Source organism: Podarcis melisellensis (genome assembly GCF_964234715.1).
Source record: "Podarcis melisellensis genome assembly, chromosome: 10".
NCBI lineage: Eukaryota > Metazoa > Chordata > Lepidosauria > Squamata > Lacertidae > Podarcis > Podarcis melisellensis.
In genome coordinates this window covers 15278129-15300602 of record NC_138542.1, presented here as the reverse complement: position 1 = coordinate 15300602, position 22474 = coordinate 15278129, and the positions used below count along the sequence as shown (strand labels likewise).

The 22474-nt window shown below is 42.9% G+C and overlaps 1 long non-coding RNA gene across 1 annotated transcript; it reads left to right on the top strand.

Moving 5' to 3' along the window:
- Positions 1 to 14676: 14676 nt before the first annotated feature.
- On the top strand, positions 14677 to 20861 carry LOC309379753. The gene is made up of 2 exons (XR_014172637.1): positions 14677 to 14929; positions 20674 to 20861. It is a non-coding gene; the product is annotated as an uncharacterized lncRNA (long non-coding RNA).
- The last annotated feature ends 1613 nt before the right edge of the window (positions 20862 to 22474 follow it).

The following is a 22474-nucleotide window of genomic DNA, read 5'->3' as shown; positions in this document are numbered from 1 at the left end:
AAAGGAAGAAGACAAGATATTATATTTATACGCAACAGTAGCTGCAAGGTTATTGATTGCGAAAAATTGGAAAAGTGGTATTATACCAACAACAACAGAGTGGCTTGCCAAATTATTGAAGTATTACAATATATTCAAAACAATGGGATAAATTGGAAGGATATCAAAAGAGAAGATAGACAAGGACTGGAAGGCGTTTAAAGGATACTTGCAAAATTATATTGAAAAATCAGAACTTCTATTAGAATAAACAAGTTCCGTTATAAATACTGAAATACTAAATAAGATGGATAACAATGTGTAACAGAAAAAGAAGCATAAAATTGGCTTAAAAGTGTGTGAAAGAAAGTAATAGAAAGAAGGTAATCTTATTAGATGATTTTAATGCAGTCACCTCATTGGAATATGATTGTACAGTGGTACCTCGGGTTACATACGCTTCAGGTTACAGACTCCGCTAACCCAGAAATAGTGCTTCACGTTAAGAACTTTGCTTCAGGATGAGAACAGAAATTGTGCTCTGGCGGCGCAGTGGCAGCAGGAGGCCCCATTAGCTAAAGTGGTGCTTCAGGTAAAGAACAGTTTCAGGTTAAGAATGGACCTCCGGAACGAATTACGTACTAAACCTGAGGTACCACTGTACAGATTCAGGAAGGAAATCTTGAGGTGGCCGAGTAAGATTGTCTTCCATAAACACGATTTTAACAATGAGTCCATAAGTGACTGTGGAGGCCAATTCTGAGAATACAGAGAAGTTTTATTCAGTGTCGTAGGCCTTAATCAGGTCAATAAATGCCATATACAGGGTCTGGTTTTGCTCTCTGCATTTTTCTTGAAGCTGTTGAGCAATGTAAATCATATCCACTGTCCCCTAGAAGGTTGAAAACCATTTTGGGATCCATGAAGTGTATCCTTGGATATAGTTAGGAGATGGTTTGCTAAGATCCTTGCAAGAATTTTGCCGGGCTGAGGCTATTGAAGAGATGCCATGATGATTTCCACAGTCCATTCTATCACCTTTTTTAAAAAAAGATTGATGATTTGGCATCCCTAAAGTCTGCTGGGATCTCCTCTCTCTCCCAGGTTTTCCCAATGAGCTTCTGAAGTTGTTGTGTAAGTTCAATTCTGCCCACTTTGAAGACTTCTGCAGGTATCCCATCAGGTCCTCTGGCTTTATTGTTTTTCATTTGGTTAATAGCTGTACACAACTCTCCCAGATTTGGAGATATTGCAAGCTCATCTCTAATTTGTTTTTGAGGAGTTTGCGAGAGGACCTCAGCAGCTAGGGGGGAGTTGCGGTCAAGGAGATGCTGGTAATGTTATTGGGTGGCAGAGCCCTGGGGAGATCAGTTACAGACCTATGCCTAATGAATATTTTAATGCTTATAAAGCATTATTTAGGAAAAATATACTACTAGGACTTAGCTTATATCTTCTAGAATGTTGTGGGTTAGATGTTTGTTTCAGTCTTAACAGCATCCTCAAATAACAACATGATTGCAATGATACATAAAATGCTACACTGGGTCGTCAATATGGGGTGTAAATTATTTCACATGTTGGTACAGATAACAAAAGACTTGCTGAAGTGCAAAATTTTTGTTTCTACAAGAATTATTGCTTCGAACTGAATTCTACTCAGGGTCATTAATTTGCACAAGCTAAGCTTGCCTCTTTGAAGATAATTTTTGCAATAACATTTAAAAGCAATAAATATTCTACCAGCAGCTGAAAAGAAAAATAAATGGGGGGTCATTTACTCATGCAAATATGAGTGCATAATAATGGACTCCTTTAGAAATGTTTTCAAGGAAATACTAATATATTCTACATATATTTGCAATATATAAGGTCACTGGCGGTATAATTACATAGGTCACTGGAAACCTGGGATGTTTCCAGGCCAAGCCAAAGTGTGGTGGATCCTTAGCCAAGAGATGATATTTGCAGATGGCACGGCCATGACAGATCACTCAGAGAGATCTCTACAGAGTCTCATCAATCATTTTGCCCAAGCTTACATGGAGTTCCTGAGACAGACAGATGCCAACAAATGAAGAACCTGCACTAAAATTACAAATGTGAGCAGGAATAACTTGTAGAAAACCTTCTGCTTGCTGTTAAGGGCCAAACCACAACAGAGAAACTCCCTTTCCCAAGCTGGCTTGGTGACAAGAAAAAAAGATCTTCCCATCTTTTGCAGATATTAATATTGTGCAGTTTGAAGTGACTGGAAGCGTAGAAACTGACTTCTTTTGGAAATGAAGCATTGTCCAGGCCCATAAAAAACATATTATTCAAACTTTTACTGCCAGAACTCTTTTAAAAACAGAACATAAGCGTCAAGGATACATCCAAAAATATCCATACAATATCTTGTGCTAACCAGCACAGGCTCAGCATCTTAGAAAAAATGACATAATCCAGAAAAACCTAGAAGCAAATCTCTCTCTCTCTCTTCACAGCCTGCTGTCCAGCCTTTACTGGCCTTAGGCCGTTTACTCTCTCTTCAGGAGAGCTTCATTTACATCCTCGCTCCATGGAATTTGTGAGACAAAGGACTCAAAGGACTCCCTTCAAAATGGAGATTTGCAACCCAATACCTTCATCACATGATCTAAGGTTACAACACTCATATGTTGGCTACCAGAGAACAACAATCAGTTAGTTAATTATCAACTCAGCACAAGCTCAGAGTGCTCCCCTTAATACAGCCCCAATGGAAAATTAAACCTTGTCATCAACACACACTTAGGCATTCTCATTTCAGTGTCAATTAAACCATTTTACTTAACACCCATAAAGGGAAGCTCTGGGTTTGTGCAGGATCTGACCAGTGCCAGCCACCCCTGCTGTTCAGTGTTCATCAGGTGGCACCTGCCAGACCCTGGAAACACCAAACCAAGCAGCCCCTGAGCTAGTTGACAATAGATGGTTGTTAGTGAGTGCTCTCCTTGTCTCAGGGTGCTTACTATGCTAATAAATGTCAAAGTGGTGTGAAATTGGTGAAAAAAGTGCATCAGAAAGCCAGTCAGGATGTACCCCCCAAAATCCCACTCAGCTCCCAGTGGCAGCTGGCAAAGCCAACATTGCTTAATTGGTGGGATGCTGGAAAGATTACAAAGGAGCGAGAGAGCTCCTTCATTGCTGTCAAGCAAATTCTACCCCCAACTAAAGGTTGGGAATGGAATTGCTTCCATTTTTGCTTCAGCAGTCCACACCAGGCATAGGCAACTTCGGCCCTCCAGATGTTTTGGGACTACAATTCCCATCATCCCTCACCACTGGTCTTGTTAGTTAAGGATCATGGGAGTTGTAGTCCAGAAACATCTGGAGGGCCGAGGTTGCCTATGCCTGGTCCACAGCAATGGCCTGCCTTTTTAGAAAAGGGCATGGATACTACAGTGCTATAGCAAAAGGTGCAACCCACGCTTTTGCTGAAAATATGTTTCTCTTCTGACAAGCTCCATGTTCAGCTGCTCCATGTAACAAATCTATACCACTTCAGGCTACAAGTGAGGACTGACTCTATGAATATTTTCTGACGTTTTAAAAAAACACCTCTTTATCCACACACAAAACTTACATGTCACTGAAAAGCTGAGGCTAGAATTAGGTAATTCCGTAATGTGTTAATTTTGTATGAGCAAAGGTTAAAATGGAGAATTATTCAAAATTTTGATGCCTGCGATATAACTCAGTAAGATAAATCAAGTGCAGCTGCTGATAAGTGTGTTTCAGCTCTTAATGTATAGTTTGAAATAGGGCATTAATGAAGGGAAAAGAATCTGTTTTGCATGCAGTCTCAATGAAGAAGGTCTTTATTCATTCTTATCACCTTCAGGAATAAATGCCGCAACTTTGGTCAGGCTCCCATGGAACAAATTTCTTCCTTTCCGGTAACAATTAATTTCAATGTGAACTCTGAGAGCTCATGTTTAGTAGCCATCCCAGATAACAAAAGAAAATGACCAAAGATCCACTATCATAAAAAGAGATTTGTTATCATACATATGAAATATCTGTCAATGGGACAAGCTGAAAGCGTATCAATTTAACTCTAGCCCTATAAAAAGGTTTACAACTATATTTTTAAGGCAGATAACTGTCACTGCCACATGATAGATTGGTTGTGTGAAGTGGCTATTGAAATACATTACTTAAGGAAGTTGGGGTTTCTACACATCTTTCTGGATTTTGTTTTGTTAAAAAATCATCGCCACCAGTTTATTTGTAAGCCACTTTCTCATGTTTGCTCAAAGCGCCATACAAATCCAATAAAAAGATCCAATAAAATCAAGTTTCAAGATAATTCACTAACAATTGCAAGACGTGCCAATATATTTTTAAATAAATGAATAGTTGTACAAGAATGGATAGGTTAATCAAATGATGTCATACTAATAAATGTATGCTAAGATTAAGCAATCTGCAGATAATGCATATCAACAGTAGAGATATTTCAAGAACCAAAATAATAGTAAAAACAGTAGACCTTACCCCCAACTAAGTGGTCTCAGCGAGATCTCCTAAGCAAGGCCACTACCCTCAAAGCCAGGTAAACGGGACCAGACAGAGAAGCAGAGAGCCAGAACTCACAGCAAAGATCGGGAAGCTGTGGCACTCTAGTAATAATAATAATAATAATAATAATAATAATAATAATAATAATAATTTATTTGTACCCCACCCATCTGGCTGGGTTTCCCCAGCCACTCTGGGCGGCTTCCACAAAGACCAAAAATACACTAATATGTCATACATTAAAAACTTCCCTGAACAGGGCTGCCTTAAGATGTCTTCTGAATGTCAGGTAGTTGTTTATCTCTTTGACATCTGCTGGGAGGGCGTTCCACAGGGCGGGCGCCACTACCGAGAAAGCCCTCTGCCTGGTTCCCTATAGCTTTGCTTCTCGCAATGAGGGAACCGCCAGAAGGCCCTTGGCGCTGGACTTCAGCGTCTGGGCAGAACGATGGAGGTGGAGATGCTCCTTCAGGTATACTAAGCTGAGGCCGTTTAGGGCTTTAAAGGTCAACACCAGCACTTTGAATTGTGCTCGGAAACGTACTGGGAGCCAATGTAGGTTTTTCAAGACCGGTGTTATGTGGTCTTGGCGGCCGCCCCCAGTCACCAGTCTAGCTGCTGCATTCTGGATTAGTTGTAGTTTCCGGGTCACCTTCAAAGGTAGCCCCACGTAGAGCGCATTGCAGTAGTCCAAGCGGGAGATAACTAGAGCATGCACCACTCTGGCGAGACAGTCCCCGGGCAGGTAGGGTCTCAATATTGTGGGCTTTCAACTCCCATCATCCACTGCCAGCATGGCCAATGGGTGGAGATGATGAGAGTTTCACTCCAGCAACATCTTGAGAGTCACAGCATCCTCATGCCCACCTAAGTCAGACAAGTTCCAGGCAGGGATGCTATTAACAGTGGTACCCAGGAGGCCCAAACTGTGTTTGTGCTGGGAACCTGATCAGCTGCCCCTTTCTCCCATTTTAAAAAAAAAATTGCTTAGAGGGCAGCCGCTGGGCATACTGCAAAGTGCAGTGCCACCGAAAACTCAGCCATCTTCATTTACCCAGAGTCATGCTATACATTCATGCACATTTATGCCATGGTGAGCTGTGTCTTGAACCCAGAATATCTGTCCATAGAGATGTCCTGTCCTCTAACTTCTATTCAGAAGAAAGGTGGCCACAGAATTAGGGCGTGCACATTCATAAAAATTGCATTGGTGAGCATCATTTAAAGTATAGACGATTTTAGCTATAATGGTGACCCAGAGATACCCATTAGTGAAGAAACGGTCATTTCTGCCTTTCAAGTGAGTAATTTGGCCTTGCAGAGTGCTATGATAAATGAAGCCTAAAAGATAGGCAGAGCAACGCTGATGGCTACTCATTATAGACTGGGGTTCAGGCTAATAGATTAGCTATTACTACAGGCTAAAACCCAAAGAGCTGTTTTAGGTATGTCCAAGGTTTTTTGGCATGCCCAATAGAATCTTTAATTCACACCCACTCAGGGTATGGGAGTCTGCTGTTCAATCAAAGCTGCTTTTGAGATTTTCTTTGTTCTAGTTTCGAAAACAATTTGCCACGAAGCATGTGGTAATTCCAGAGTAGGGGTTTGAGGTTTCCATCTGGGGTACTGCTAAGCAGAACCCAGCATGAACAGGGCTGGGTTACCACATTTTGAAGTCTACGAAGTACAGTGGTATCTTGGGTTAAGTACTTAATTCGTTCTGGAGATCCATTCTTAACCTGAAACTGTTCTTAACCTGAAGCACCACTTTAGTTAATGGGGCCTCCTGCTGCCGCCGCGCTGCCGGAGCACGATTTCTGTTCTCATCCTGAAGCAAAGTTCTTAACCTGAAGCACTATTTCTGGGTTAGCGGAGTCTGTAACATGAAGCGTATGTAACCTGAGGTACCACTGTACAGTAATGCACGGTCTCTAGTGAGTATCCGTCGCTTCACCCATTAAGGTACCAGAAGATGGAGAAACTTCTGTCCAGATGTTGACAAATGAAGCATTGACACTGAATCCTTCAACTGGGGACGGCAATGAGTGTTTTTGTTAAACCATCTGTAGAATAACACAGGCTTGATTCTCACAACTCTATGATAAACCCCACAAAGCTTTTACAGCTGTTTTAGAAACCTCAACATGAGAACCAGCAGAGGTATCGCCAGCTAAAGAGCTCCTTTATAATCAGAAGAGAATAGAGAATTTGGGGAGTGAGGTTATTTGATGTATAAAAGAAGATTTAGCTTAAACTTCTTTTTCTTCCCTAATCACCAGTAGTAGTTGGAAGGAAACATACTTGGTGCTGTGTTTCTATAATGAAAGTAGGGATTCATTCTCTGTCTACTTTCAGTTGTAACAGCTTTAACTGAGCAACGTTATTTTTTTTAAATCCCCAAGCAGAATTTTGTCTGTATCAAGTTGCCATATGACTAATCATGTGAAAGAACTAGTAGCCATATCAGCTGAAGGACTGACGGACTGTTTTGCTCCAGGGATTATCTCCACCAGCAACTGTTCCACCTGGCTGTATCAGAGAGAAAGGTTGTTGCAGATATTAATATTGCTCAGTTTGAAGCGACTGGAAGCATAAGAACTTACTCCTTTTGGAAATGAATAATTGTCCAGGCCCATAAAAGCATTATTCAAACTTTTACTGGCAGAAACAAGACTCAAAAAATCTAAACTGTGTCACTACTACTCCATTCCAACCTGCATTCCAGCCACCTTTGGCCTTAGGCTATGCAGCTCATTGTTGTCTCTCTAGCTTTCAGAGAGATTAACAGTTGCAACCCTTTCAAGGTGGTGAATTTGCAACTCAATACCTTCATCACCGGGGATGTTGATGGTGCTGTGGTCTAAACCACTGAGCCTCTTGGGCTTGCAGATCGGAAGGTCAGCGGTTCGAATCCCCACGACGGGGTGAGCTCCCGTTGCTCGGTCCCAGCTTCTGCCAACCTAGCAGTTCGAAAGCACGTCAAAGTACAAGAAGATAAATAGGTATCACTCCAGCAGGAAGGTAAATGGCGTTTCCATGCACTGCTCTGGTTTGCCACATGACCTGGAAAAACTGTCTGCGGACAAACGCCGACTCCCTCGATGTTAAATGTTCGCCACTGCGGCCATTTTGCAGGATGGCTCATATCGAAGTCCAGTGGCAGCCGACTATGACTGGTAGCCATCCTCAAATCTGTGCAGTTGTGGGTGGTTGCGAAGATGCAACAGGCACGGTCTCATTTCCGGGACTATTTGCTGAGTCCAGCGTGGCGGTGAGGTCGCGCTTACTGTGAGGCGGCAGGCGGCGGTGCTGCATTGCGATCTTGGGTCTCTGGCAGCCGGTGGGAGCTCATCTATCCCATCCTCGTCGCAAACGTTAAATGATCAGAAAAAGTCAGAAGCCCAAGGCAGTATAAGTTCCTCAACTAAATTTATTCAACATTTGTCAGTGACAACAGCTCACTCATAGGAACACAAGAACCAAACTGACAGAACAACACAATAATAATCCCAAGCATGAACTGACCGTTGACAGTTGACAGTTAAAAGAGCATGTGTTTACTTCCATTAGAACGTTCGTCTACCAACGCTTCTACGATTGGTTAGAATGCGCCTTGTAAGATAAAATGTGTTAAACCCAATACATAACACTCAACCTGTAAAGCGAGATGAGCGCTGCAACCCCAGAGTCATTCGCGACTGGACTTAACTGTCAGGGGTCCTTTACTGTTACCTTTTTACCTTCATCACATGATCAAAGGTTTACTCTCAGCACAGAGAAGAAAAACTAACCAACAGGTAATCTTTCTTTCTTTCTTTCTTTCTTTCTTTCTTTCTTTCTTTCTTTCTTTCTTTCTTTCTTTCTTTCTTTCTTTCTTTCTTTCTTTCTTTCTTTCTTTCTTTCTTTCTTTTCCGCCCATCTGGCTGGGTTTCCCCAGCCACTCTGGGTGGCTTCCAACAAAATATTAAAACTACAATAAAACATCAGACATTAAAACTTCCCTAAACAGGGCTGCCTTCAGGTGACTTCTAAAAGTCAGATAGTTGTTTATTTCTTCGACATCTGATGTGAGGATTATTTTCAAATTTTTTACCTTCCTTCAACTAGTTCAACTTTGGAGATTCGCAAGTGCTATACAAGTTTTCTTACTTTAGGGAAGAATGGCTGTCAGACTACTTAAAGAAATGTTTTCTTCTTTGGCGCTCACTCGTAGCCAAGTAAGATTGTTTTCCATAAACACTAGTTACAGCTCAGAGAGAACTCTTCTTGCTTTCAATATAGCCTCATGGAAAATCCCCATGTTAAATCTTTTCAGCAGTACACATTTAGGCATTCTCATTTCACTTCAATTAAACCATTATACTTAACAAAGGTGAGACAGTAGCCTATCTAGAACCTACTGCCACTGTCTCATGGAGTGGCCAGCATACCTTATTTTAACTATTTCCCTTTTCCCTTCCTGTCATTTCTGCCCTTTTCATATTGCCTAATTAAATGGCTATGTAAGTTTAGTCATTCTTTTAAACTGTGAAGTGCGTTAGTAGAAAGGCGCAGGGAATAAATAAGGGCTGGAACTACTGGATTCACGAGAAGCCTCTGAATATGAATGTCTTGCACTTGGGAAGTTAATTAACAGAGTTGTGGGAAATTACTGCTATAAACCCAGAAGGATATAGATGCAGCTAGCTTTAATTTGTGTGATAATATTAAAACATAAGTTAGATCTAATGAAACTGTTGCAGTTGTGAAACATATCTATTGTTTGCCGTGGTATCATACAACTCACATTTCCTCAGTGCAAGTAGATAGACTAGAGCAGGGATCAGCAAACTTTTTCAGCGGGGGGCCGGTCCACTGTTCCTCAGACCTTGTGGGGGGCCGGACAATTTTTTTTTTTTGGGGGGGGGAAATGAACGAATTCCTATGCCCCACAAATAACTCAGAGATGCATTTAAAATAAAAGCACACACTCTACTCATGTAAAAACACCAGGCAGGCCCCACAAATAACCCAGAAATGCATTTTAAATAAAAGCACACATTCCACTCATGTAAAAACACACTGGTTCCCGGACCGTCCGTGGGCTGGATTTAGAAGGCAGTTGGGCTGGATCCATCCCCCGGGTCTTAGTTTGCCTACCCATAGACTAGAGCCTTCAAGCTGTTGTTATATTTTTTTAAAAAAAACTGCTCCTTTTCCCTTATGGGGTATTCCACAGCCCATATAGAGTCCTTAAGTGGTAGGAGAAATAAATATTGGTAGGAGAAATAACAGAGGCCAGCCAGGATTAATTGAAAAGCAAAGCGTCTAGTAAGCCTGATCTTTATTCAAAGAACTGTTGCAACAGGGTCCCCACTCACCACATGCAGGAGGGAGGAGAACCCTGAACAATGGTGCTCAAGCCCTTATATAGACTTTTGAAATTGCCCACCCTGTAGCCCAAGACCACCACCCCCTTAAACATTATACATATATCACAGAAGGAGGTGGTCTACAACAAAAGGCGGTCTACAGCAGAAATCCCGTTTGCCCGGACACCTGATAATGGTCACTGATTGCATTACCTGGGCAGCCTGGCCATCGTTTTGTGATGGTTAATATTTTAGTTCCTGAATCCAGGTCCCAGGCTCACCGTATTCATACACAAATACACCCTTAAGGCAGGATTTGTATTGTTTAAGAAAGCCAGGGAGTGGGAGGAGGGGGAGTCAATGCTCAGTACAGTGCTACCTCGGGTTGCATACGCTTCAGGTTACATATGCTTCAGGTTTCAGACGCCGCTAACCCAGAAATAGTGCTTCAGGTTAAGAACTTTGCTGCAGGATGAGAACAGAAATCGTGCTCCGGCGGTGCGGCAGCAGTAGGAGGCCCCATTAGCTAAAGTGGTGCTTCAGGTTAAGAACAGTTTCAGGTTAAGTACGGACCTTCGGAATGGATTAAGTACTTAACCCGAGGTCCCACTGTATGAACAAAGTTGTATGTGATGATATGATTTGATATGAATGTGGCAAAGGAAAAATACGAAAATTTAATAAAAAATATATTTAAAAATTAAATTAAAAAAAACAGGATTTGTAAGCGAAAAGGCAATGGGGAGGTTTGCTTCCCTTACTGCAGAGGAATATTTGAGGTCATTGGGAGAGTCAAAATGGCTTCAGGATTGCTCTCCCATACTATTTCAGACACATGGTTCATATATTTAGATATGTGCGCATTTATGAATATTTATTCTATATTTGAGACCTTAAAAATCTTATAACACTGTAAACCCTTGAATTTTTGACTCCCCTAACTTAAGTTCCTGGGGAAAGCGCAGGTTGAGCTCCCTCCTTCTCATCTGCAACAATGTAGGAGAAATCAGCCTTGTGCACAGATACGAATATGCTTTGCCGATGTGCAACTCTGACTCCACATCACTGGCTAGAGGTAGAGAAGTATGCCAAGCCATGGGATGCTGCAGTGCACATTATGGAGAGGGGAAACTCGATGCTGTGCTGCCCTCAGATCAGGGAAGGATCAGACTGAAGCTCTCCAGGTATGTGAGAATCCTGGCTTACTTCCAGCTAGGCAGAGTTTGAATCGCAGCTGTAGATAAAGGCGTTTGGAACTGACTTGTCTCAGAGGAGCTATCACTAGAGTGAGGTCTTTGGAAAGTGAGGCCTTTGGAAAGCATTTCAGCAGAAAGCGATTTGAGTCACACAGCTACTCTTCAACATTTCTCCGATGGAAACAGGAACGTCCCATTCCATAACGATTTTTTTTTTTTTTACTATTTATACCCCACACATCTGACTGGGTTGCCCCAGCCACTCTGGGCAGCTTTCAACACCCTGTGTTGTGGGTGGGTTTGATTGGTTAGCCACAACACCCGATTGGTAGTGTAATGAACGAAAAATCTGCCCTTATTCCCTTATGGGGGACACAAGAGCCCTTATAGAGTCCTTTGTAGGTTCTCCATCGGTCGGAGGAAAAACAGAGGCCAACCAGAGAATACTGAGAAGCAAACCAGCTTGTAAGCCTGATCTTTATTGAACAGGGTGCCCCCTTCACACACAGGAAAAGGAGGAGGAACCAGAACCAAGGTGTGTCCGCCCTTGTATTGTTGTTGTGGTTTAGTCGTTTAGTTGTGTCCGACTCTTCTTGACCCCATGGACCAGAGCATGCCAGGCACTCCTGTCTTCCACTGCCTCCCGCAGTTTGGTCAAACTCATGCTGCTAGCTTCGAGAACACTGTCCAACCATCTTGTCCTCTGTCGTCCCCTTCTCCTTGTGGGTCATCAGGGTCTTTTCCAGGGAGTCTTCTCTTCTCATGAGGTGGCCAAAGTATTGGAGCCTCAGCTTCATGATCTGTCCTTCAAGTGAGCACTCAGGGCTGATTTCCTTCAGAAAGGATAGGTTTGATCTTCTTGCAGTCCATGGGACTCTCCTCCAGCACCATAATTCAAAAACATCAATTCTTCTGCGATCAGCCTTCTTTATGGTCCAGCTTTCACTTCCATACATCACTACTGGGAAAACCATAGCTTTTACTATACAGACCTTTGTTGGCAAGGTGATGTCTCTACTTTTTAAGATGCTGTCTCTGCCCTTATATAGACATTTTAAGTTGCCCACCTTGGAGTCCCAGCCCACCCCCAGAAACATCATGCCTACATCACAGAAAGGCAGACTAAGGCAGAAATCTGAGTGGGTTGTTTACCTCATAATCTGAGTGGGTTGTTTACCTCCTGTCTGGCAAGTTACCTGTTAATGTTTACTGCATTGATACCCTGGGGAGCCTGGCCAGTCTTTTGTAATGATAAGTACTTAGTTCCTGAGCCAAGTCACAGGCTCACCCTATTCATACACAGACATACCCTTAAGACAGGATTTGTGAAGGAAAAGACAATGGGGAGACGCCTCCATTTGACCTTGCAGAGAAAACACCTGGTCAGCCTGGGAGTCAAAATGGCTCCATGGCTGCTCTCCTGTGCAGCTTCAGACATGTGGCCTATATATACGTATTTGCTTGGTACATTTATGAACCTTTATTATATACATTAAGACCTTAATTTATTTATTTCAGTAGGTCCCTCGATGTTGGGTTCAATCTGACCAATGGGGTGCAGCCCAAACGGATTGAGGGACCTATATATACGCATGCATGTGACCCAGAGCTTTCACATTCAACTCGTGCATTTGGAACACCCGCCCACTCCTCCCTATTTTTAGGGCTTTGCAATTGACCTTGCTATGCCGTCGTGTGTCATCAGTCGTTGGGACAGGGGCACGGCAGGAATTTCCCCCAGTTGGCTGATTGGCTGCTGCCATTTGGGTTTCGCCTGCCGTGTAGCAAATCATCACAACTTGTAAGATTGCGGATAGGCTCTGGTTCAGGTGATAGGGATGGGAGAATGCTCTCACCATCCCTATGTGAAGGGTATTCTGTTAAAGGAATCCAGGGACTCAAGTGGTTTGGTCAACCCCGGAGAGGTTGACCAAACCTCTCCAGGGGGGCATCTGGGTGGTGAACAGAGTCTGTACCCGGCTTTTCATCTTCCCAGGTGTTCACCCTTGGCTGCCCTATGTTGGTGCCCTAGGCCAGCGCTGCCTGCAAGAGTACAGGGAGCTAGTCGAACCAGAGCCTATGCAACCACTCACCTTCTGTATTCAATAAAGTTGTGGCCTAAATTCTGCCAAAAACCAAAGCTAAAATTTGAGTCATGTGTGAAATTATTTTGGGGGGAGGTCTCTGGGTCAAACAAGCAAAAATTATTATTATTATTATTATTATTATTATTATTATTATTATTATTATTATTATTTTAAAAAACACCCTTCCCTATAGAGGATTACCTGCAGACAGCTCGGGGTTTGTATAACTCCATACCCTCCAACATTTCTCCGATAAAAATAGGGACATCCTAAGGAAAAGTGCGACATTCCTGGATCAAATCAGGCTTTCCTAAATCAGGGACATCCCTGGAAAATAGGGACACATGGAAGGTCTGGATGCATGATAACAAAACAGAGGTGAACGGGAGTTCTCTCTCAACTTGGGCTGAGTGCTAATGTTCCCAATCCATTGTGGATTTTTTTTGTGTGTGAGTGGGGGACAAAACTAATTTGCATTCCCTCCTTATTTCTCTGACTGCCCTTCCCACCCACCACCTTGTCACTTAGAGGGGCATTTTGTGAGGAAATGATGACAAGTAGCAATGAGGAGCTGGGAGGTCAGCAGGAGAGAAGCTCTGGTGAGTTTTCTATCCCCATCCTTGAAATTTGCCACTGCTCCCTGAAAATCTAACCCCCTTCCTCCCCATTTGTTTGGAAAGTTGTTTTTTTTAATTGTTATTATTCTGAGAACATTCAGTCCGGCCCAACACTATAAATCAGTCATCAAAAAAACACCTGGAGAGTCTCAGGTTCTCCAACCCTGGCTGAAACATACCTGAAGAACCAGCCACTGATGTGCAGGAAAAAGGATTTGCAATGGCAAACACCTCTCCTTGTGTGATAGGAATTTTATGGTCTTAGATATATGGTAATGTTCATAAGTTTACCAACCAAGCACATACATAGATTAACACAGGAAGGCCAATCTGGAACCATTTTGATTCCTAAACTGACCAAATCTTTTCTCTGCAAGGTCAAAATGGAAAAGCCTCCCCATTGTCTTTTCCTTCACAAATCCTGTCTTAAGGGTATGTCTGTGTTTGAATAGGGTGTGAGCCTGTGACATGGCCCAGGAACTATTTATCATTACAAAAGACTGGCCAGGCTACCCAGGAAATCCAGTCAAGTAACCTGCCAGACAGGAGATAAACAACAACAGGAGAAAAACAATACTAAAATTTCTGTTTTAGACCGCCTTTTCTGTGATGTAGGTGTGATGTATCTGAGGGGTGTCTTAGGTTGCACCCCTTCTGTGATGTATGTATGATGTTTCTGGGGGTGGTCTTGATCTACAGGGTGACAATTTCAAAAGTCTTTATAAAGCCTTGCACCCCATTTTTCTGGGTCCCTCCTCTCTCCTGCGGGTGAGGGGAGCACCCTATTGCAACAGATCAATAAAGGCCAAACCTACAGGGTGCTGTTTTGCTCCAAGTTATCCTGGTTGGTGTCTTTGTTTTTGTCCAAGGGAGCCCTCGGATTTTTCCGTTAACACTTGATAAGTTGTATTTTTATGTGTGTACAGGCACTGCCCATTTGAAGGCAAATAGTGCCTGGAAATATAGCAGATAGATGCTGGGTGAGAAACATAAAATGAATGTTATTGATTTCTTTTTTACTGTGCCTTGATGGTGTGCATTCAAGAGGAAGGAAGCTTCATTTAAACACTTTGGCACTCCAGTAATTAAAGGAAGCTTGAGACACTTGACGGAGCAAGCTGTAGATTATTCTTTTTGTGTGTTTTCGGGAGACGGTGAGTAGCTTTCCTCAAACTTGGCTGATTTAGTGTAATGAAAGAGAAAAAAATAAAAATGAAAATGAAACAAAGGGCACCACTCTTGTACATTCAACAATGCAGCCGGTTCCTCATTTGATGAATGCAAATATTGCTCTGCATATGTTTCCCCCCCCAATCCTTGAGAAAAGGGTAGATCAATTTTTCTCTCTCCTCTGATACAAAGGATAGTTCTCTCAGAGTGCTTCTTGGAGCCCAGACATTTAGATTCTGGTATCTATCATGCCTATTCCTCCTCTCTCTCTTTTTCCAGAAAGGAAAATAAATCCACAGAGCAGGATATAAGGGAGAAACTGACTTTGTTTATCTAACGTGCAATGGGTATTTAGAAGCGCTATTGCGTTGAAATGATTCCCCCCCTTTCCTTTTTTTGGCTGTCTCTATTCCTATAGTGTTAAAAACGGCCGCTCCATTGTCTCATTCCTCCTGTCAGGTCTTGCTGGTGTGATAGGGCAGGCATCAAAGCAATGCCTCAGAATTTGGGGGCTTTTCTCAGTAGATGGCGTTCTTCCCTCAAAGTCTGCATTCCAGTCAATTACCCAGCATGGAGCTTGGGGAGATGGAACTGCAGGAGATGCTGGCTCCCTGAGGAAAAGTATAAACAAGGTTTTTGAATGCTTGTAGCTCTTTTTTGTTTTTTTAAAGCCACAGTGCCTTCTCTCTCACTCATGGGTTTCCCCCACTTTATGATTCTTTTAATCATAAAGGGCTTTTTCTTTTAATGCATGGGTAGGCAAACTAAGGCCCGGGGGCCGGATCAGGCCCAATTGCCTTCTAAATCCGGCCCGCAAACAGTCCGGGAATCAGTGTGTTTTTACATGAGTAGAATGTGTCCCTAAATAAAAACACATCTCTGGGTTATTTGTGGGGCCTGCCTGGTGTTTTTACATGAGTAGAATGTGTGCTTTTATTTAAAATGCATCTCTGGGTTATTTGTGGGGCATAGGAATTCGTTCTTTCCTTCAAAATATAGTCTGGCCCCCCACAAGGTCTGAGAGACAGTTGCCTGGCCCTCTGCTGAAAAAGTTTGTTGACCCCTGTTTTAATGCTTCCTTTATTCCCATAATTCTTTTAAGGGTGCTGTACATTGTAGCTATGTGAGGGGTATACTAACAGTTCCCAGGATCCTGTGTGTGTGTGTGTGCGCACACTCTAAATTTCTAGTGTGCACACAACCTTCCTTTTGGCAAACAGCATTTGGATATAATTTTTCTGTTGGGTTTACACTTGGTGAGTGGTCAAGTCATATTCAAAGTAGAACCGTTGAAATTAATGGACTTAAATTAGCCACTACAGTGGTACCTCGGGTTACATACGCTTCAGGTTACAGACGCTTCAGGTTACAGACTCTGCTAACCCAGAAATAGTACCTCAGGTTAATAACTTTGCTTCAGGATGAGAACAGAAATCATGCGGCGGCAACAGGAGGATTTTGCACCTTTAATTTGCAAAATCCATTTGTGGTATAATATTTACCCTTTCAACACCCTCTTAAAGGCTGACCAGAGATATACATAGTTATCTTAAACATGCTAAATTGTGTATCAACTTCCTCCCATAGCTGTCAAGTGTCCCTTATTTGAAGGGTCAGTCCCTTATTCCAGCGCCATGTCCCGCTGCTGTCCCTTATTGATGGATGTCCCTTAAATGTCCCTTAAATAATGTCCCTTAAATTTCAAAGGAAGCAGCTCCTCTCCCTCCCTCCCTGCCGGCCAGGGAGAAGGGAGGCTCCAACTGTGTTGCTTGGCTCTGTTGCTCACCCAATAAGAAGTCTAAGAACGACTGGGGGTAGAGCTTGCATGCCTTGTGTGTGGCTAGTTAATGCAAGCTGAGGGGTGTTTTGAATGCTGGACGCCATTTTGTTGCACGTGCTGCTGCAAACTTTGCAGTGGAAAGCCAGGCTGGGGAGCCATCTTAAGTTGAGGCTGCATAGGCCTTGTGGTACATGTGATTCAGATTCTATTCAGTTGAACCTCTGGTTACAAAGTTGGTTGGACAGTGTTCTCGAAGCTACCAGCATGAGTTTGACCAGACTGCAGGAGGACAGGAAGACTGGAGTGCCTGGAATAGGTGAGGCTGCAGGTCCCTTATTTTGGCTTATTTTCAAATCTGTAAGTTGACAGCTATGCTTCCTCCCCACAAGAATTCAGGTAACTGTAGTTTGGTGAGCCATACTCCTTGGAGAACTACCCTTCCCAATGTTCTCTGGGAAATATAATATAATAACAATTTATTATTTCTACCCTAACCATCTGGCTGGGTTTCCCCAGTTATTTTGGGCTGGCTCCCAACAGAATATTAAAAACACACTAAAACATCAAACATTAAAAACTTCCCTGAACATGGTTGCCTTCATATGTCTTCTAAAAGTCAGATAGTTGTTTATCTCCTTGACATCTGGTGGGAGGGTGTTTTTTAACATGTCTCTTTTTAACGCACTGTGTGTTAAAAAAAATAAGCTTTTGGGGTCACAAAGAGTCAGACACAACTAAACGACTAAACAACACCAACAAAAGCACAATAAAATCTTCTCAGCTAATATACAGCCCGGTTAAATTTTGCAAGGCACAGTGGACATCATCCACTCCACACCCCTCAAGTAAACACTCTACCCATTTGATTGGGGTTGAGACTACCCAGAGATTTCTCCTCCTCTTCTCCCCTCACATTCCAAAGTAATTCGTGTTAAGTTGTGGGTGAACATATCAGACGACACAGCGATTCTTCAAACAGCTCTTGTTTATTCACAGGCCAGAACAGAACTGAACTGAAGGGTTCAGTCAGCCTGCTTATATAGAGCTCTATTACAACGTAACTGTAACAATTTTCTAAAACTATCCAATCATTGAACGTCACTTTCGATCCCTTATTTGCATAACTACCTACAGTATCCCCCTGCTGGCCCAGGGTGAAAACTTCAGTACATAACTATTCTGTAATCTCATCATCTTTGTTCCTTTCTGCATCCTTCCAAAACTTTGTCACGTTGCAGAGCCAACACTGGGAAGATCAACTCAAATAGCCAAGCAGTGTGGGAGAAAAACTGTGCAGGGGCTTCAGATATTATGTAGAAGCAGGAGAATGAAGAAAAGTGCAAATGTCTCAGGTGTCCTCTTTTTGTACTTTAAAAAAAATCATTTGTTCTTGCAAATCACCAGCGGTTTTCGAGTCATTAAATGGACTAATTAATCTGGGCCTTCCGTGATAGGTTGCTGCATGCAGAATGCATTTTGTCATAGAAGACTTGTAATGGATAAATGATGCTTGGGTCTTTTCATAAGATCCAGTAATGATCTTACGTTAATAAAAGCCGAGCTGCATTTTTTGAAGTCTTGTGTGCCCCCTGAATTTGGCATTCAAATTAAGACTAGCAAATAAACAACAACCGAAAGTTCTGAAGATGGAAAGAGAAACTCTTCTTACATAATTATCTGATACCTTCAATTCAGTCGGAAGAGATTGGATGCAGGTTCGAGGAGACCCTTCTGTGCTGCTAAGACCTGGCACATTTACTTGCTGATGTCAGGCAGTCATTTAAAATTTCCCCAGTGTTCCCAAGGGAGCATTGCTATGGGAAACAAAACTGGTGGCTCCCAAAATCAGCCATCCAATGCTGATTTGGAGCACTGGGGTTTTTTTAAGGCGGGGGTCAGTGGCGGAGGAACCCTCTCTGGCACCCGGGGCGGGATGCCGGGGGTGGGGCAAACCACCCGGTGGTACATGCAAAATGTCTGTACGGACTGCGAACACACAACATCCTGTACAGACTGCGCATGTGCAACAGACTGTATGGACTGTGCATGCGCGGCATCCCTTACAGACTGCGCATGTGCGGCATCCCATACAGAGTGTCATGTGCGGCATCCTATACAGACTGTGCATGCGCGGCATCCCTTACGGATGCCCGTATGGACTGCACGCGAGAGTGGCAGCATGTACAGACGCCACATGAGTGGCGCCCGTACTGACTATGCATGCCCTCGGCCGCTCTACAGCTTGGGGGAGGCAGGGGCCATCTTGTCCTCCCCTCAGAGTGGCACCCGGGGTGGCCTGCCCCATCTGCCCCCCACTTTGTATGCCCCGGGGGGGGGCAGGAGGACAAGCATCAAGAATAGGTCCCAGGCTAGTGCCTGAGATTCCCCCATGCTGGCAGTGAGCTGAATTTTGCATACAATTTGCCCTCGTGCTAAATTCTTGTAGGAAGGGGCACAGCACATCTCACTTGTAATCTGGTTAGATTTACTCCTCCCCTCAGGAACTGAAATCCAGAGGCTTCTCCTTTCCTTTAGAGTGGATGTGAGTATGTGAAACCAGTTCAAGAAATTGACCATTCCCGCCTTAGATGAAAGCATTTGGAGGCGGAAATCTTATTTCACAAAAGCTGGTCCACGAAGTGGCTTCCAGAACCCAAACTACGACTTTTGTCTTAGCGGTGGGAGCCTGCAATGGCTTGAACACAGACTTTTCCCAGGAGCAATGCAGGGTTTTGAAGAACTTTTCAATACTGCTCTGAGCCCGGCTTCAGCTGGGGAGGGCGGGGTATAAATAAAATATTATTATTATTATTATTATTATTATTATTATTATTATTATTATTATTCACCCCGGTGCATTTTTGGTAACATATGTTGGAAAAAGTGCAGAATACTTGCATTCTGCTTCACGGATTGGTTTTTTATAAATACTGGATTATTCAAATGCTACTCCTAGTTTCTCAAAAGCTTTGCTGGGTAGTTGCAATAGCTGGCAACCTTTCTATTTAAGATTTTTGCTGTCCTACACTGTGTACCTTACACAGCCCTGTGTTTAGAGGGACAACATAAGCTAGAGACAGTTGCTTGGACGAGTTTTCTTTTATGCTGGCTAAACATTTGTTTTTCAGCAGACAAAGATACTTTACTTAGCGAAGTTCTGTCAGACTCCTTCCCTTCCCCTACAACTGTTTTGCACAAAGATACGGCAACTCGGTCTTTCAGAGGATCCCCTGGGTGCTGTGGCTTTCCCAGTCACCAAGGCCATGTTAAAAACGAGGCTGTGGGACATAGTTCGCCAGGATCTAATCCCAGCTGCGGAAACAACATGTTCCCCTCTTTATTTTTGACTCTCTTGGGTGCAGGAATTTAACCTTAATTATTTATGATTTCTGTTTAACCCACAAAAAAGAAGGGCTTTTTCGCTGGCTAGGTTCAATTCTAATCCTTCTAACCTCCTTTGGGGTAGGTTTGTGGGTATGGCAGAAGGAGGTAGGATCTGCCCATGCGATGCCCACCTGGTGGAAACTCTAGCTCACATGACCCTTAAATGTAAAATGTATGATGATCTCCGCCAACAATTTCTAGACCATCTATGTACAGTGATACCTCGGGTTACATCCGCTTCAGGTTACATACGCTTCAGGTTACAGACTCCACTAACCCAGAAATATTGTTTCAGGTTAAGAACTTTGCTTCAGGATGAGAACAGAAATAGTGCTCCGGCAGCGCAGCAGCAGGAGGCCCCATTGGCTAAAGTGGTGCTTCAGGTTAAGAACAGTTTCAGGTTAAGTACGGACCTCCGGAACGAATTAAGTACTTAACCCGAGGCACCACTGTATCCCAACATGGAAACCAGAGATGGAGGTTATGTGCTTCTTATTACAGGGGAGAGACCAGGAGCTCACCAAGACAGTAGCTAAGTTCCTTTATTTGATTTTTTGCCGCCAGAGTACGCTACAGGATCCTGCCCTTGCTGGAGTCCCACAGAGATGAAATAGATTGCTTGCCTCTTCTTCCCTTTGGCAAATGACTGTACTGTTGAAATGGCAATGAGATCTCACTGGCCTATTTATTCTGAATGTTTGTATGTGATGCCAATAAAGGTTTGATGATGATGATGATGAATAGCTGACATTCCTTGCCCATTACTTATTTTTAATTGAATGCTGCATACACACACTCACAAGAAACACACCAGCAACCTGTTCTGTGTCATGGTTTTTTGGCTAAGACTCTCTTTCATACTTCCTGAATGTCATCAATCCAGTCTTTCTCAATTAGCTGCTCTTTGAGCATTGTCACACTGAGCTTCCTGCCCCCTCCCAAATATGCAATTTTACTGATCCAGCAGTTCCCACTTCCTTGTTTTCGTCCCAGTGACACAACACCTGCCAGAGGTCTGCATTCTTGCCAAAGCCAAACTTCAAAACTCTTCAGGAAGTCTAATATTTCAAATAAATACTGTGGATACAGAGCTGGAGTTGGATCATAGAGTTGCATCAGAACTGAACAGGCACCTCTGTAAAAAGGGATGTCCGACCCACACTGCCCTCCTTCATTGACCAAGAAATGCTCAGAGTGCAAACAAGTAGAAATGATTTATGCATGTGACATAAGTCCACCTCGCCAAGTCAAAGAGCCTCGTGCCCAAGGCCAGCCAAGTTATTATGGCACCTGGGGCAGAAAACCCCCAAAGCAGGTTTCTTTTGTAGCCCCTCTTTACCATAAAAGCGCAATAAAAATAAATTAAATGACTAACAATTTGCTCCCCTTTCATGACATCTAAAATCAATTGCCTGGGGCACCTGCCTAATGGGAGAACTGGCCCTGCAACATTTTATTGCTGCTACATTTACTTTATTGCTACTGCATCTACTGCTTTTATATATGACCTTTCTTTCTTTTTTGCTGAGGAGCTCTAGCTTGGAGTCTAGTAAGAGCCTCTGTGTGAAAAGGAGGATGAAAAGAAGCGATTCCAAGCTCCCCAAAGTTTCACGCTACCCCAAAATGACACGAAATGACATTTTTATTTCATTCATCATAACAGATACGTGTAAGATGCAACTGTATTCATCATAAGAAAAGCACAAGACAGCAATCAGAACTAATGTAAGACAAACATTAAAGTGCAGATCCAAAGCAGCAGCAGAGAGTCCAATTTATTTTTTTATAATAAATGTTATTAGGGTTTATAAAGAGAAATAATAATAATAATAATAATAATAATAATAATAATAATAATAATTTATACCCCGCCCACTTGGGCAGTTCCCATCAGAATATTAAAAACAAAATGAAACATCAAACATTAAAAACTTTCCTAAACAGGGCTGCCTTCAGATGTCTTCTAAAAGTCAGATATTTGTTCATTTCCTTGACATCTGATGGGAGGGTGTTCCATAGGGTGGGCGCCACTACCGAGAAGGCCCTCTGCCTGGTTAGTATCAAATAGTAATCCTGACCCCATGTTAATCACATTGGTCAGGATTTGTTGGACGCAGCTAACAATTTGGCAGGACTTAGATGTGCATGTGTGAAGGCCATTGATCCATTGTTACTCTAACTATTCCAATTTAGATCCTTTAACGGGGGCGCCCAAATGGAACCTAGAACCTTTTGCATGTGTTGTGTGAGAGTCATTATGGAGCTATCCCTCCTTAATGAGGGTGGGTGTTCTGCAATGACTAACAAGTGAATACATTTCCCAGAAGACGGGTTCCTTCACACATACATGCCATCCCTAGACTTA